This window comes from Schistocerca gregaria, chromosome 5 (genome assembly GCF_023897955.1).
Source record: "Schistocerca gregaria isolate iqSchGreg1 chromosome 5, iqSchGreg1.2, whole genome shotgun sequence".
Classification (NCBI taxonomy): Eukaryota; Metazoa; Arthropoda; class Insecta; order Orthoptera; family Acrididae; genus Schistocerca; species Schistocerca gregaria.
Window position 1 is genome coordinate 456,556,966 of NC_064924.1, and position 12,550 is coordinate 456,569,515.

General features: G+C 40.9%; 3 non-coding genes across 3 annotated transcripts; 1 reads left to right on the forward strand and 2 right to left on the reverse strand.

The window, feature by feature from the left end:
- Window positions 1–8,182: 8,182 nt before the first annotated feature.
- Window positions 8,183–8,257, reverse strand: Trnat-ugu (transfer RNA threonine (anticodon UGU)). The gene has a single exon. It is a non-coding gene; the product is annotated as a tRNA-Thr (tRNA).
- A 364-nt stretch (window positions 8,258–8,621) lies between these two features.
- Trnai-uau (transfer RNA isoleucine (anticodon UAU)) lies at window positions 8,622–8,696 on the reverse strand. The gene has a single exon. It is a non-coding gene; the product is annotated as a tRNA-Ile (tRNA).
- Window positions 8,697–8,790: 94 nt separating this feature from the next.
- Window positions 8,791–8,865, forward strand: Trnai-uau (transfer RNA isoleucine (anticodon UAU)). Its single transcript has one exon. It is a non-coding gene; the product is annotated as a tRNA-Ile (tRNA).
- The last annotated feature ends 3,685 nt before the right edge of the window (window positions 8,866–12,550 follow it).

A 12,550-nucleotide genomic window follows, 5' to 3' on the forward strand; every position in this document is an offset into this window, starting at 1 on the left:
CATTGAAGATTTGCTGCAAACTATGGAAGCTCACAGAGCACTATAGTGGTCATGATGTCACTTGTCAAGGGAAACCCAGAGATAGCATATAGAGCATAAATAACAAAGGATAATATGTATTGTAAACTTTGTTAAAGACATATGCTGTGAAAAAATCTAACATGGAATATATAGAAATGGACATGATTTACATGTGTGATAAAGAGGCAGCACATACATTTATTTTGTCGTAACTGGAGTTTGACATTTCCAGCTGGTACAGGCTTGGTGTCTTTGAGAAAGGAGTCTGCGGGAGGAGTAGCAGGATAGGGGGAGGGGCAGAAAGTGCTGCTTGTGGGAACATACAGGGATGATCTGGAGAGAGGGTAGGGTAGCTAGATGCAATCAGAAAGGTATGACGGAGGGTGGCGGTGGGTGGGTGGGGGGTGGGGGTGGGGAGGTGGGGGAGAGGAGGGGATAGCGTAAAAGGAGAAAAGTAAAATGATTGAGGGTGCGCTGGTGGGATAGAGGGTTGTGTAGTGCTGGAATGGGAACAGGGAAGGGGATGGATGGGTAAGTGCAATGACTAATAAAGGTTGAGGCCGGAGGGCTATGGGAACGTAGGATATATTGCAGGGAGAGTTCACAACCATGCAATTCAGAAAAGCTGTTGTTGGTGGGAAGGATCCAGGTGGCACAGGTTGTAAAGCAGCCATTGAAATTAAGAACATCATGTTGGGTGATGTGCTCAGCAATGGGGTGGTCAGCTGTTTCTTGGCAACAATTGTTGGTGGTCATGCACGCAGACAGACACCTTGTTGGTTGTCATGTTGATGAAGAATGCAGCTCAGTGGTTGTAGCTTAGCTTGTACATCACTTGTTTATGACTGTCCTGGACTAGTGGTGGTGAGAGGATGTATGGGAAAGGTCTTGCATCTACATCTATAACAGGGATATGAACCATGAAGTAAGAGACTGGGAGCAGGGGTTCTGAAGAGGTGAACGAGGATATTGTGTAGGTTTGTTGGGTGGCTGAATACCACTGTGGGAGGGGTAGAAAGGATAGTGGGTAGGACACTTCTAATTTCAGGGCACAATGAGAGGTAGTTGAAACTATGGCGGAGGAAGTAATTCAGATGCTCCAGTCCTGGGCGGTACTGAGTCACAAGGGGAATGGTCCCCTGTGGCCGGACAGTGGGAGTTTGGGAGGTAGTGGACGACTGGAAAGATAATGCACAGATCTGTTTTTGTACAAGGTTGGGAGCATAATTACAGTCTGTGAAGGCCTCAGTGAGATCCTTGGTATAGTTCGAGAAGGACTGCTTGCCACTACAGATGTAATGGCCATGAGTGGCTGTGCTGTATGGAAAGGAACTTCTTGGTATGGAATGGTTGGCAGCTGTTGAAGTCAATCTATTGCTGGTGGTTGATAGGTTTGATATGGACAGAGGTACTATGTCACCAACTTTGAGGTGGAGATCAACATCGAGGAAGATAGCTTGATGAGTTGAGTAGGACCAGGTGAAATAATAGGGGAGAAGGTGTTTAAGTTCTGGAAGAATGTTGATAGGGTGTTCTCAATTTCGATCCAAATCATGATGTCACCAATGAATCTAGATGCTTAGGAGGGATTTCTCTAGATGAGGGCATGACAACCAACAAGCTGTCTGTCTCCATGAATAGCCAACAACAAACTGTGGCCAAGAAACAGCTGTTGCTGAGCACGCCACCAAACATGACGATCTTCATTTCAGTGACCTCTCCACAGCCTGTGCCGTGTGGATCCTTCCCACCAACACCAGCTTTTCTGAATTGTGCAGATGGGAGCTCTCGTTGCAATATATCCTATGTTCCCATAGCCCTCCTGGCCTGAACCTTTATTAGTCATTGTCCTTACCCACCTAGCCATTTCCCTGTACCCATTCCAGCACTACACAGCCCTCTGTCCTACCAACACAGCCTGTCAGTCAGTTTACTTCTCTCCTTTTTGATTACCTCCCCCTCCCTCTCCTGCCCTCCCCCTCCATCTAACCTCCTGACTGCACTTAGCTGCCCTACCCTCTCTCCACCTCACCCCTGTATGTTCCCACAAACAGCACTTTCCATCCCCCACACCTACCCTGCTATACATTGCCCTCCCTGCCCCAGCTTCCTCCTTACCCCCATGGTCAAGTCAAACAGTTTATATAGATAAGTAGCGGTGACCACAGAAACTTTTACATAATCCATCCCCGCATGGTACCTGAACAATGATAGGCTTGTTACATTCCACACTCGATAACTGGGGCTTTCAAGGTTCCCAACCAATTTTTATACATCAGTTTTTATCGCATTGATCATATCGAGTCAGAGTTGGTACATTCCTCAGTATCTGATTCATCCACGAGAACAGCATACTGCAGGACTCTGTGCTGCATGTTACATTCTTCCTTGCCACCACCAATCAGATAGTGATCTCCATTACACCAGTGGTCAACCCTGAACCGTATGTTGATGACTTTTGTGTTTGGTGTAGCTGAACACTCACTACAAGGAACCATCCAAAGGGCCTCCACTTGGACACTTTCCCAATCACTTCCGATTCTTTCCCATGAGAAAATGACTCGTGAACTTCTGTTGTCATATTAAAATCCATCCTGATACAAAAGTTTACTTGGGTACCTAGCACTTGGATGTTGTTGTACAGTCCCACTTTTTAAGTTTTCTCTTTGATAAAATCTGACATGGCTGCCCCATACTCTTCAACTAAAGACTAACTGCATGCATAAGCACTTGGTTTTGTGTTGGCAGCTCATAGTCTAGTGGCTAGCACTGCTGCCTCTTGATTACCGGGTCCTGGGTTTGATTCCTGGCCGATCTGGGGATTTTCTCTGCTGGGGCACTGGGTCTTTGTGTTGTTCTCATAATTTCTTCATCATCATAATCATCTTTATGTGTGACAGTAACTAGATTGGATTGTGAAAAAAAATGGATCGAGTAAAAATTGGGACTTTGTTCGGGCACTGATGACCGTGCAGTTGAGCTCCCCACAAACCAATCATCATATTACCATTATCATCATCATCATCATCATTTTGTTTGCCACACCTCTTGAGGTGCAAATTGCACTACTCTACTCCACAGTTTCCCTGCCCTGGTCTCATCCTGACTGGACAACATTTGCCAGGTTTGTGGCTCAGTGATATTGTAAGCTTTCAAATCTGATCCCGTCCTGACTAGATAATGGTTGTCAGGTTTATGACTCAGTGACACTTTCAGCTTTGAAATGATGAAACCTTAGCCTACCATCATAGGGTCAGACTGGTCAACGACAGCTGTCGATCTAGTCTTGTAGATACTCTCCTTACTGAAGAGAGATTTTACATCAGTTTCAGTGGCACCAACATATGCTCACTTCTGCAATTGCTGTCCGACAGTGTCCTATCACCTAACTTAATAAATTCTATTTGTACACAACGGGCACTAATCCCTTAACGCCCATCCTTGGATTGGATTACCACATGGAATATGCCCCAAGGCCCTCACCCAACCAGAACCTCCACTTAAACCCCTTATAATGTACTCTCTCTGTTTCTCTGACACCCACCCGCTCCCCTGATTTTTAAAGAGTACTGGAACAAAAAGTTGTACTCAGAGAATTATGAAGTGGGAGGAAGTTTTTGCCAGGACATGAGTCAAAGAGTTCGCAAGATGGTGAGGGTCATGTCTGTCTCATTTTGACAGAAAAGATGGAAGCAGAAATTGTTATAATGTGATTATAAGGTAAACTGCCCAGAAATTTGCAAAAGAAAATTATTTCTGTACCTAGTGATAATCTAGACAAATTTATTGACTATTTGGCATCAGTGGTCACCAGTGAGCAGCAAATGTATAAAAAACAGGCTTTATGATGGGACTGACAACAGAGCAGACCAGAGTGGAAACATAAATGTTAGAATGATGGAAGTATGAAAGATGAACAATAATTATCATTGTAAGGTAGCGAATGAAAAAGTCAACAGACACCTCAGTTTCAAAGATTTAATGAAGAAAGGGATAGAAATTCTGTACCTTTAAAACAAAGCAGTGATCAAAACTGCATCCATACACTATCTACTGTAATTGAGAATAGTGTACCATGAAAGGGAAACTAATTTACATCCATGAGGAAACTGACACACACACAATGTAGAGATTCAGGTAGAGCAGCAATTAATCACCAAACAGAACTAATTAAACAAGATCATCAAATTGGCCAATGTGATTGTATGTCATTAGCTTCAAATAGTATGGAGAATTCCTTTGACTCCACTCATACATTAGTTGATGGTATATTAAGCACTTCAGAAGGATGAGGTAAACTTGACAAAGAAAACATCAGAAACAATAGGATAGAGGCTCTGGTAAGCTTGTTTGAAACCTGTTATGTGGTGAACTGCAGGCTAAAGTACTCCTTGAAGAAGTAGCTTCGGTATAGAAAGATTTATAAAATGACAGATTAGTAGATGTTAAGGAATCACTAAGCTGTGACGACCTGTTGGAGGAAGCATAGGCAGATTGCGAGTTTGATAGCAATATGATGAAATGCTGTAGCTACAAGGAAAATGGAAGTGTTGTCTGAAAATGTATAGCTGATAATCAGTAGACACATGAGGAAGAAATTGTCAAATGTTTTGATTTAAAGTTAGCAGACAGGTTAGGAAAGGCAGCTCAAGACGTAGTTGTTGATAACAATGTTAAGATAAATATAATTGCTACTGAGAGAGATCATTTCAGTTGGAGACAGATCAAGCAGGATTTGCTTGACAAATGTAATGAAATAACTGTTCACAATAAGATAAATCGCACTGTAATACAGCTAAATGAATTAGGAGTTGTTGTACATTGTCTTTTGGGCAGCAGTAGAGAGGTGTCTTATCCCACACATTTTTTTATTCCACCCCAAAAAGGAAAAGTTAACAGTATTGCCAGTGACTGAATTATGAATAATAAGTGCTATAAGAACACTGTCAAGACTTGTAAAAATAAGAGGCCTGAATTTGACAAAAGTCGGGGAGATTCTTGCACCAGCAGCAACACACAATCAATATCTTCACTGCTCAATATCAATGGTAATATTACTGATGGCAGTGCCACTAAAGCAGTTTCTGAAATTCCTTCACCAAAGAAGACAGAGTAAATATTCCAGAATGTGAATCAAGAATAGCTATCAACATGTGTAACTTAGAAGCAGATACCACCAGTGTAGCGAAGCAGCTTAAATCACTTAAAAGAGGAAATAGACCCTTAGGTTCCTCTCACAGTATGCTGATACAAAGCTCCACACTTAGCAGTCATATACAACCAATTGCTTGAAGAAGGGTCTGTACCTAAAGACTGGAAAGTTACACAAGTCACACCAGTACTCAAGAAAGGAAATATGAATAATCCAATCAATTATAGACCCATGTCACTGACATCAATTTGCAGTAGGTATTTGGAACATATACTGTGTTTGAACATTATGAATTACGTTTAAGAAAACAGTAATTTCATGAAGAGTCAGCACGGATTCAGAAAATAACTGTCTTCTGAAACACAACTAGCTCTTTATGTGCATGAAGTAATGAGTGCCATCAACAGGGAATCTCAAATTCATTCCATATTTATTGATTTCCAAAAGGCTTTTGTCATTATTCTTCGGTAAAGACTTCTAATCAAATTGTGCATTTATGGAGTACAGTCTCAGTTTTGCAACTGGATTAATGATTTCCTGTCCAAAAGTCACAGCACACAGCGATCGATGAAAAGTCATTGAGTAAAACAGAAATGATTTGTGGCATCCACCAAGGAAGTGTTATAGACCGGCTGCTGTTCCTAATCTATATAAAAAATTTAGAAGTCAATCCGAGCAGCCCTCTTAGCCCTTTGCAGATAATGCTGTTATTTAATGTTAAGTCATCGGAAGATCAAAATCAGTTTTAAAATGCTTTAGACACAATATCTGTATGGTATGAAAAGTGGCAATTGACTCTAAATAAGGAAAAGTGTGAGGTCATCCACATGAGTCTAAAAGAAATAAATTAAATTTCAGTTACATGATAAATCACACATATCTAAAGGCTGTCCATTCATTTAAATATCTAATAATTACAATTATGAAGAACTTAAATTGGAACAATTACACACATGATGTTGTTGGGAATGCAAACCAAAATCTGTGTTTTGTTGGCAGCACACTTAGAAGATGCAACAGGTCTAGTAAAGACACTGGCTACAATACAACTGTGTGGTATGGGATCCTTACTTGATAGGATTGAAGGAGGAGATAAATTTCAAAGTAGAACAGCTCATTTTTATTATTGCAAAATAGAGGAGAGAGTGTCACAGATATGACAGGCAAATTGAAATGGCATCATTAACACAAAGCATTTTTCATTGTGGTTACATCTTCTCATGAAATTACAATTACCAAATATCTCCCCTAAATGCGAAAATATTCCAACCTATATAGAGCAAAAAGGTCATTGTAATGAAATAGGAGAAATTAGAGCTCATACAGGAAGATTTGTGTGTTCATTTTTCCCACACACTGTTAGAGACTGGAATGATAGAGAACTAATCTGAGGATGTTTTAATGAACCCTCTGCCAGGCACGTAAATGTGAATTGCAGAGTAGTCACATAATTGCAGAAGTAGAAAAATACGAATGGCAACTGAAAATACCATAAATGATAATTTGTGTTTGATTATTCCTGGGTTGAGTGTTGATATGTTGTGTTTCTGTTGAAATATCAAGACAGGATTAATTTTGACCAGAGCTACATAAGGTTGACATTAGAAAATCAACATGTGATCAAAGTGACTTTTAAAGGTAAACAAGTAGTTAATGACAAAGAAGCATGGGAAATCTCAATCAGAGTGATAAGAGCATGGGCAGTTCTCAAAAGAAGAAAGTGAATTCTGTGAGAATGTGCAGAATGTGGAAAATGGAGAAAATAGCATACTGGGGGTGAAGAAATTTATGAATAACAATGACTAAGAGTCTATAGGAAATCTACAGCACTACGGAAGATATAAAGTTTGGAAAATTAGCATTTTACAGTAGAAAAAAAGAGATGGAAGTTTGCTTGGTACAAAAATAAACACAAATTAGATGGTATCAAGTAGCAGAGGGAGTAATATGTGGACTCAGAGAACATTTTTAATATGGAAATATATGTACATTGTGTGAAGGACAATTTATTATCTTGAAAATATTGTCACAGCAGATAAAATCTGCATAGCATTCAAGTGAATAGAAAGTAAGGTTTGTAACCATGAGATTTTTGTAGAATATTGCAAAAAGGTGCAATATAATGCATTAGCATATTATATTAGTGTAGAAGGGGAGAGAAAGTAGCATGAGATACATACAAAATATATATATAAAGAGTAAGTGTAGTGGGAGGTTTAGTAGAGAGAAGCGGTTTTTAATTCCCTCATTTCTTGGAGAAAAGTAAGTAAAATGAGTACCACTAAAGTAGGAAACTAAGTACAGACATAAATTCAGGTAGACATGAATGAAAAGAGTTGTGCAATCATTGAATAAGAAGTTTAAATGTAGTAGTAGTAATTACAGCTGTGTATTCTGAAAAACACCAGTGGGGAACTCACAAAATTTACTCAGACTTATAATGTTAAGAAACATACTTAAACACAAGACACAGTGCAAATGAGGTAGTATACTGAGAAGTAGTATTTCATTAATGGGAGAACGGTATCATGTACTAACTGGAAAAAAATAAACAGAATAGTGCTCAGCTAACAGTAAAGGTTAAAGTCTGTGATGGATGGCGGGTTGTCAGACTAAAAATAAAAAACAGTAGCAGTATGAATGGACAAAGGAGGAGGCTTTTTTTTTTTTATTCTTTTAACGAAAACAGCTAGTATTTTGAATGGGATAAACTTAGTTTAATTGGAAAATTTTGAAATGAATAAGTTAGTGATTGACACACTCAGTCCATTAACTTCTTTTGTATTTGTTAAATATAATGCTAGGGAGGTACAGTGTTTACCCTTCCTAAATATAACATAAATAGATGTGGAGTTAGTATTATTTATACATGACGATAGTATCTGTTCCCGAAAGAACAGTTACCGTAGATGACCATACAGCTTTGCTAGAAATGAAATGATAATTAAATGGACACCCTAGCTGCAAACAGGCGTTGATGTACTTCATTAGGGACATGTCGAAAATGTGTGCCCCAACCGGGACTCGAACCCGGGATCTCCTGCTTACATGGCAGACGCTCTATCCATCTGAGCCACTGAGGGCACAGAGGATAGCACGACTGCAGGGACTTATCCCTTGCACACTCCCCGTGAGACCCACATTCCCAACATGTCCACACCGCTACATTCGAGTGCGCCTAAGAGATGTTCGCCCATCATACTCATTACTCGTGGCAGATTAATCTACCAAGTCCCGTACGAGTTCGGGCATAGTGTGTGCGTTCGCACAAGAAGGTCAATGGCCGGGAAGCCATATTTTAACTATACATGACGATAGTATCTGTTCCCGAAAGAACAGTTACCGTAGATGACCATGCAGCTTTGCTAGAAATGAAATGATAATTAAATGGACACCCTAGCTGCAAACAGGCATTGAAGTACTTCATTAGGGACATGTTGAAAATGTGTGACCCGACCGGGACTCGAACCCGGGCTCTCCTGCTTATATGGCAGACGCTCTATCCATCTGAGCCACCGAGGGCACAGAGGATAGCGCGACTGCAGGGACTTACCTCTTGCATGCTCCCCGTGAGACCCACATTCCCAACATGTCCCTGCAGTAGCACTATCCTCTGTGCCCTCGATGGCTCAGATGGATAGAGCGTCTGTCATATAAGTAGGAGATCCCAGGTTCGAGTCCTGGTCAGGGCACACATTTTCAACATGTCCCTAACGAAGTACATCAATGCCTGTTTGCAGCTAGGGTGTCCATTTAATTATCATTTCATTTCTAGCAAAGCTGCATGGTCATCTACGGTAACTGTTCTTTCGGGAACAGATACTATCGTCATGTATAGTTAAAATATGGCTTCCCGGCCATTGACCTTCTTGTGCAAACGCACACACTATGCCCGAACTCGTACGGGACTTGGTAGATTAATCTGCCACGAGTCATGAGTATGATGGGCGAAAATCTCTTAGGCGCACTCGAATGTAGTGGTGTGGACATGTTGGGAATGTGGGTCTCACGGGGAGCGTGCAAGGGATAAGTCCCTGCAGTCGTGCTATCCTCTGTGCCCTCGGTGGCTCAGATGGATAGAGCGTCCATGTAAGCAGGAGATCCTGGGTTCGAGTCCCGGTCGGGGCACACATTTTCAATATGTCCCTAATGAAGTACATCAACGCCTGTTTGCAGCTAGTGTGTCCATTTAATTATCACTTCATTAGTACTATTTGTTGACAGAAACGTGGAGACCACGTGTCTATACAGCTTACATGCTGTATACAGAAAGAATGCCTGATGATGTCTCTCCTCATTAGCCCTAACATACCAGCTGGTGGTTACGAATACAGTGACTCCTCCCATTTCCCTAAGGTGTGCTGCAACCCGAAAAAGTTAAGTGAGTGTACTGTAAATTTGTAAAGTTTTATTCCAGCCACAGCCAATCAAGAAGGCTAGCCCTACTGATGTGCTAACCAAGTAAGCAATTGGGCAGTACTGTTGACATTATATCAAAATACTCTGGCCAGATGGAGTTTGCAGCATTGGTCATGGCTGAAGCACATAAAAAGGCTAATGCTGGAATTCAGAGTGACCAAGAGTGAAGTAACATTTTGTAACTGGGAGCACTTAACGTGCTACAGAGATACTCATACATAGCAAATTTCACAAAGCCTAGCAACCTATGCTCGGTATGAAGTGAGCTGGGAAAAACTGACAGGATGAGTAATCTGAAGCATTTGCTTCACATTACTCAACTGTCCCTTCCCCTCCCCAATAGGAAGCAGCATAGCTGTAAGGGTATAAATAATTGAGCTTGAGGCTCAAGGTGTTCAGTCATGCCACCATTCTGTGTGCGTCCTGAGCCTGAGAGAATGATGGACTTTTATGTTTCAGAGAAACACGACTAAATATGATAAAGATCTGTTAGCTGCCTGCCCCCTGATCAACTTGTCAAGTTTTGACACAGGGCATGCCACACCTGTGGCATGGCCACTGCAGAACGTGGGAAACTTCACTGATTCAGGGAGGTGGTATGTGGCCAGCCACCAGAAGATCTTTGGCCATTGGACTGCAAGCTGTCTACAATCCAGCATTCACTGCCTCCTAGCCACCCAGATATCAGCCACCATCCTGATCTATGCTGGTGGGTGACTGGGGCATTGCTGCATGACATCGAATGTCTAGTGTTGGATATCATACCCAAGTCACTGACCCAAATGGCACTGTGGTAGCCATAGGCCAAAAGCCAGGGCAATGGACATCATAGGCACAATTGAGGGGTCAGTGCATTCTGCAGCTGGTTGCTTTTGCAGGCACGCTGGTGGCCCCGAGAATGGCCGACGCACTATCCAAGGCTACTGGCAATTAATAGCTGTCAGTGCTAACACTGTTTCACTGTACACCCTGGTGTGAATCTGCCTCTTCCTAACCATTTCTCTCACCCATCCTGATACATAGCAGCTGGGAATAGGCCCGGTTGTTACAGAAAGGTTTAGGTAGGCTAACAAAGATGTCAAACACAGTGCCTATATTAGTTCAGAAGAAAGTGAGTAGCTCAGAGTAGTGAGTGAGTTTTTCTTCTTCTGATGCTGACTGATTTAAAATGAGAGATAAATAAAAAGCTGTATCATCTATTGTAAAAGATGATTAATAGAAAAAAACTTTCCTTTGTTAGAAAGTATTACATATTTTTGTGTGTAGATATCCTAAAATATTGAAGTTTCACATAGTTTGGAGAAAGGTGGTTTAAATTGTACTTTTAATAGTAGTAGTAGTAGTAGTAGTAGTAGTAGTAGTAGCAGCAGCAGCAGCAGTAGTAGTATACGTCTGATTGATTAGGGTAACAAGAAGATTCTTTGGATGGTTGATTTGCAGGAGGGGACCAAACAGCAAAGTCATCAGTTCCGTTGGATTACAGAAGGATGGGGAAGAAAGTTGGCTGTGCCCTTTCAGAGGAACCATCCTGGCATTTGCCTGAAGCGATTTAGGGAAATTATGGAAAACCAAAATCAGCCTGCCGAACGTGGGTTTGAACTGTCATCCTCCTGAATGCAAGTCCACTGTGCTAACCACTGTGCCACCTCGCTTGGTGAATCTTTTGGTGGGTTTTAATTAGAATAGTGGTAAATGTCTTGTTAAACCATAATTTTCAATTAATCTCAATGTACTTGAGGCCCTTGCTTCCATAAATGAGTATTTATTTTGCGTCCAAATTTTGTCACGAAAATAAATAAGTGGTGATGAGGGAGAAAGAGAGAGAAAGTAGCATTAAATTTTGATATAGTTGTAATTATGAGTTTGTTAGGAAACTTTGTAGAAGTAAGGAATACAGAGTTTGAACATCATCAGATAAATAGTTCCCCCAAAAATTAATGTTTTATAAAATTGGACACCGAGGGACAGTTACTGTTGATAATATATGTAATTTGATGTAAAAATAAGATAAAGAGTTAACATTTTGATAATATGTGTAATCTGGCATAAAAATATGATGTATAAATGTTCTGCAAAGTTACCGTCAATAATTTTCAAGGTTTTATGGGACATGTAAATTTTAGACTAGAAGTCCCTCTGTCTGATTGTGTTCAAGGGTGTGTTCTGATGTACCATATTTATGAAATGACCAATGTAATTTAAAAAGGGCATGGCAATGATTGAATGGACAGTTCTGAGAGTAAAAACCAAGTAAAAGTTCCATTTAAAAATAGTACAAACTATATTTATTAAGATATAGAAATGAACTGCTCCCTAAATGTGGATCTATGGCAGGATAAGCGAGAATTCCAGTGCAGTCCCAAATGGATAAGTTATTAATAATTTAGTGCACTGAGAGTGTGCTTTTAAAGCACCGAGGCAACTCCATTAGAAATTAAGAAGTGGTTGTTCCATTCACTGAGGCTACACAAACAACCCTGGAACTGCATTGAGCATTCATTCGCTGACTGGTTTTTGTCAACACGTGTGTTCCCATTGTCAGCAAGTCAGGGCCAAGTTTCATGATGGATTGTGTTGTGCTGTTAGCAGCAGCAGTGAATCCTCCCACTGTGATGAGGAGAGTGGTGGATTTGGGGGACAGATTCTGGAATGGGATCATTATGGCACTGCTTGTGGTTATAGGAGCCAGACAGTTGTCAAATGCCTTCTGTCAGGTAATTACCATGCTCCATCAAGACAGTGATGAAGCCTTTGTCTGCAAAGATGATGATTAAATCACGGACTGTCTTGAGATTGTGGATGGCTGTTCTTTTCTTTGTCAAGTGGGTTTGTTTCTGGTACGGGACTTTGGAAAGCAAGGTGAAGCCAAGTTGGAGGTGAAGAGTTCTTGGATGGTAACCAGGTAGTAGTTGGTGGAGACTGAGAGAGGGTATAGGTCAGATGTTCAATATTGGGATT